Source organism: Monodon monoceros, unplaced genomic scaffold (genome assembly GCF_005190385.1).
Source record: "Monodon monoceros isolate NGI ecotype Baffin Bay Population unplaced genomic scaffold, NGI_Narwhal_1 Super_Scaffold_15, whole genome shotgun sequence".
Taxonomy (NCBI): Eukaryota; Metazoa; Chordata; class Mammalia; order Artiodactyla; family Monodontidae; genus Monodon; species Monodon monoceros.
Genome location: NW_021703771.1, coordinates 6,862,606 through 6,868,176, shown reverse-complemented (window position 1 = coordinate 6,868,176; position 5,571 = coordinate 6,862,606).

Genomic DNA, 5,571 nt, shown 5'->3' with positions numbered 1-5,571 from the left:
AAAAAAAAAAAAAAAAAAAAAAAAAGTCACTGTATTCTACAAGGTCCTACTGTATAGCACTCTACTTAATATTTTGTAATAACCTATAAGGGAAAAGAATCTGAAAAAGAAAAAAATATATATATACGTATATAACTGAATCACTTTGCTGTACACCTGAAACTAACACAACATTGTAAATCAACTATACCTCAATTTAAAAAAATAAATAAATGACAAAAAAGTATTCTGAATAGGGTGACAAACACTCTCACACATAAAACCAGACGTATACAAGGAATGAGCAATCTGAAATATTTGAATGTCTGTTTTTCAACGCCACCTAGCCTCCCTATTTCGTATTTCTTTAATATGTGCCTGTAATACTTCTATGTATTTAAGACTGCATTAAACCTAAGTGTATGAGATAACTTCAAAATAACGTTTTTGTCAATAACATAACATTTAATCATATATCATAAGCATGTACCTCTCACTTAGTGATATTTTACTAAAGTCAAGGTTTTCTTTCCTAAAATATGCTAATATTGCCCTCTTCTAGAACAAAATATCGGGAAAAAACTCACTAGGGTTTCCTTGACTGAGTATATGTAGGATTTTGATGGGCTGGATTCTAACTCTTTGTTGAGAATCCACTTCCTATTTCACCTCTTCCCTTCCCCACACCCCTCTGCTCCAACACACACCCTGTGGGGCAAGTTTCACTGCAACAGATACAACCTTGTTGGGCCAGTCTGTCTACAGACAGGATGTAACTTGTAGGAAGGAGAAGCCCTGGTGTCCCAGAAAGATTGAGGCTGCCAGCTGAGAGGCCAGCCCGCTTCTTCCCTTTGCTTTGCTACCCAGTGCGTGCATTCTTGCAGAAGTGGACCACTGTCACCCAGGAGCACGAGGGCTGTGACCCGTGCCACGCAGTTTGTAAGGAAGAGAGGAGAATCCAGGATGTGGGACAATTCAAGGGCAGGACGCGCTTCCACAAGGAGGAGAAAAGAGCCAGAAAGGGCGATTTGAAGACCTGAGAAATTTGGCAACTTCTTACCCAGGGCCAGTGTGTGTTTGAGTGTGTGTGTGTGTGTGTGTGTGTGTGTGTTTATACAGGAAGGAACTAGCATTGCGAAATATCCCCAAGTACCACTGGCGAGCCTCCCTCTCTTGAAAAAACAACAATAAAAAAACAAATCACTTTGAATCCTTTCATAACAGGAAATAACACACTGGAAAGTGGAGAGTTGTGATGTGAAAAAATCCAAGAACTTAGAACAATAGAGGCTAACTAATTTATTAAACTAGTTTGTATAATAGAAGTTGAGAATAAATAGGGAGTTTTGGGCACCCCAGGTGAGTTGACTAGGCATCAAATAAAGTAGTGAAAGCAACTGAGAGCCAACCATTTGCCAGGTTTTCAGAAGTACTCATAGATTTTCAGTACCCTCATCTCCAAATATAATTGTAACCTAAATTGTCTTTGCATTGGAACTTTCTTAAATTCAAATAATAGTAGTAAGGAACTGACAAAGGATTGATTGCATAGGTTTCAGATAAACAAGTGTTGGTAATTAGGAAAACCTAACTAGTAAGGAGGAATGGGCTCCTGTAGAATAAAAAAGGCATGTTTCATATTGCACTTTAGTCAAATCAGAGTTTCTCCCCCGATAATGAGTAGAGATGCCACATATGTGATAAGTTATTGGAGAGCCATTGGCTTTTTGTGATATGATATCCACTTAGAACACGATTCCAAAAATCATTTACACCCATATCTAACCCAGGTGATCCACAGCAAGAGGCTCCTAGAAGTCATCACATGCCACACAAACAACACCACCGTGTTGAGGACTAAGTGTCTTTCTCCATCATTTCTAACTAAGTTATTATCTTCCCAGTTTAGCTCTTTTCAGGACCTGTATTTCCCTTTTCTTCTTCTAAACACACGAACACGTCTGTTGCCTTATCACAAACTCCTTCCCAACGTGGCCTTTCACTGTTTTTCATTGACCTGATTTGTTTTCAGATATAACGTCAAATAAGGGAGGAAATGAGGAGAAAGGACCTGAAGGGGTGCTTCAGTTTTTGGGTTCTCCCTGGTCGGCAGCCCGCTGCTGCCTCCTGAGCTAGTGGACGTGAATCTGAAACTGGTGTCCAGACGCAGCTCTTCCTTCATGGACTCGTTGTTGAGAGTTTGTCTATTCTGCAGAATTTGCCTTATAAGTTTGTTAATACAATGCACCTTACTTTTACTTGCATTAATCCACTTATTGCTAATCATTATTCTCACTTTTTTTTGTTGTTTCCCTCAGTTTGATTCATTATCCTTCAACAAATTGTCTTAACGTCTCATTCACTGACCCATTTCTTTCACGTATTTTTTTGTATTGACAACTGACTCCTTGGAAAGAAGGAAAGTTAATGGTTCTATTGATTAGGGAGCTTTACTGTCAATCTTATGCCCTAATGTTGTTTTGTGAATGATGTTTAAAGTATTTAATACATTGTATATTTGAAATGATCATTGAAGAGATTTCCTAATTTCACTCCAACCAATTTACAACAAACTGCTGAATGCTGAAGGTGAACAGAAATGCGCTTGTCTGCATAAACAACTTGAAATAATTATTTCTAAGATGTCTTTTTATGCTGTGTAGTGAGCTTTCTGGGAGTTTTAAACCATTCAGGTGGAGGATAAAAAATCCTCCAGACATTTATACTAACTAGGAAAACCCAGGTATGAGACTGATGTTTCTATGAGTAAGCCTTGTACTTTATATAGCATGTTATACTATCAGTTTGGGAATCTTTTAGAGTAACCAAAAGGATATTAAAACAATAATCTTTCCTTTCCCAATAACTAGCTTCCATGTTAATCAGCATATTCAAGCTTCCTTCTCATTAGTTTTAAAAAATTCTAGGAAATACTTTTCATTGTATGCTATGAGTGATTTTACTAAATGATTAAAATCCTTTCAATAGACAATAGGAATGTGAGGCGGGATACAGGTATTTTGTATCCTAAGCCAATACTACAGTGCCAGGTAAATCTTGAAATGGACTTTGGTTATTTTATACTTTGTTTTATGGTAAAAGTAGCCATGTAACGAATTTTGCATGCCACATCTTACCTCAAATTCTCCACCCTGGATCTTTTTTCTACATTCAGAGCTCTGGAAAAATTGCTGAGAAAAAACCTTGGCAAAAAATTTTTTTACTTGCAATACTATAGTTCATACTTTTCATTCCATATCTGCTGGGTCCTCGATGAGGCTTTTTTTTTTTTTTTTGAAAAGGGACACCTCTGGCCGCCCTCCTGTCATCAACTGATCCTAACCCTCGGTCCTGCACTGACTTCCTGTATTTGGCTACAGGTGGCCTTGCTCTTACTTCATAGACAAAATCAAAGCATCAGATGGGAACTCTCTTCGGCTTTACCAACTACAGTCTACAAACTTATCTGCTCCCACACACATCCTTACAGTTTTCTTCCTCTCTCGTGGGAAGAGTGTCCTCCTTTTGACAGAGGCTAGCCATTGATCTGTGCTCCCGAACTCAGGCTCTCCAAAGCCCTGGTGGCTTTGCTCCAACTATCCCCCTGGTCCCTTGTCACAGACCTTAGCCCTCTGCCCAGACCCTAAGTGAGGATGTTCTGCAGCTCAACCCTCACCCCCTTCCTTCTCTCCTGTGCGTATCACAAAGGAGACCTTACCCACTCCCCTGGCTTCAAGCTCACACTAAAGATATCTGCATCTGCCCCCAGCCCTGACTGCTCTCTGGAGAGCTCCAGGTGCTGCCCATGGCACGGCTCTGTCCGAAGATGCTTCCATCACAAAATGTTCAAAATGAATCCATAATTGGGGACCTTTTTTATAATCTTCTCTTCTGTATTCTCCTTGATAATGAATGAATGGGGCTATGACTGTCCAGTCCTGAAGCCTAGGAATCATCTTTGTTTCTCCCTTCTCTCTCTGACTCTCCATCTTCAGAAAATTACCAAGCTCTGTTGGATTTAGTAATAATTAATAGTGCTTCGTACAGGCTGGGCATTTTTCTAAGAGGATTCAGTGCATCATCTCAGTCTTCAGTCTCACTGTGTTATGTGTTATGGCTATGGCTATCACCATTTTAAAGGTAAGGAAGCTGAGGCACGGAGAGGTTAAATAATTTGTCAGGACACGGGGTAACAGGGTAGGGCTGGGGTCTAACTAGAGAGCCAGCCTTTCAACAGCTATGATCTGCTGTCTTCCAACATGTCAGGACCCTCAATATCCTGAATTCATTTCCTCCTAGTCTTTCTTCTTTCAGCTGATTTTGTTCGTGTGCTTCCTTATTTCTTGCCTGTGTAACTTACTACAACTTCCGTCCTCAAATCCATTTTCTGGGATCTGTCTGATTAATCAGTCCTAGTCAGATTTTCTGGAGTGTTGGCTAAGCTACGTCTTTGTAACCTATGGATTTGAACCTTTATTTCTGGAACATGTATTCAGTTATACATTTGATTTTTCCCCCTATATCGTGTGCTCTTTTCTTCTAGGATAGCGATTATTTGTATGTTGTCCCTATTTGTCATCTTCTTTCTTATGTTATCTCTTTGTTCTTTGCCATTTCATTTTGTTATTTCCCCAAGCCTATTCTCTTTGTACCTGACTATGCTTTTATCCATATCTATTTTACTTTTTGTGGGGTCTAATGGGAGGTTCACGTCTGTAACAGTTTCGTTTTATTCTTCTATTCATTCCTGAGCTCCATAAACTCAATTTTCATCTCTGGTTCTCTCTTCATCTCTTTTTTGATCACCTGTTAGTTTTTCAGGCTCATTTTTTCAGGAAGGGAAACTTGCTTTTAGTTTCTTTGAATATCGGGAGAACTATTTGTTTGAAATTGACCTATTTTGCTAGGAAAGGTCCTGAAATTCTGTATTCTTCATTTGACTTTTGTTTGTTTCTTTCCTCCCTATTTTTCCTCAGTATCTATGTTTCCTTCAGGGAAATGGATGTTTCAGAAAGAATGAAGGATAAAAACAGGTAAAAGTTTCTGAAATGAAAAAAATAAATGTATACAACAAGCTTTGAGAGAGCATTTTATAAATTGCTCAATCTTTCCCCTTTAACATACCAAGGGCTAAACCAGGATGACCTAGCACACAGATTTCTCATGGAGTTTAAGAAGGATACGCCTTCAGTCAATGGTAGTCAAAACCTTTGTACTATATAAGCAGGAGGCCTGCTTTCCCACAGTAGAAGGAATATAGGATATAGGAAATGTCCGAGAAAAGATTACCTGTGTTCCAGCAAGGAAAGGAGGAGAGAGAAGCCAGAGAGGGAAGAGATCCAGGAAGCATGTGTCCTAACTTTGCACTGATTACTCGAGGATAACAACGAGGGTGAAGTGGTGGGGGGGCTCTCGCTTCTGTTTCCCGCTTGGGATTCTGAGTGGAGCTTACCCCAGACTCTGCTGCAGAAATCTGGGGCATGGCCACAGCAATGCTGATACAGCACAGTCACATTTTTAGAGGCTCTTAAGTTGTGTTTCCCTGTTGTCTTAATTTGTGGCCCTTCAGAGGCAGAGCCAATGAAAGGATTT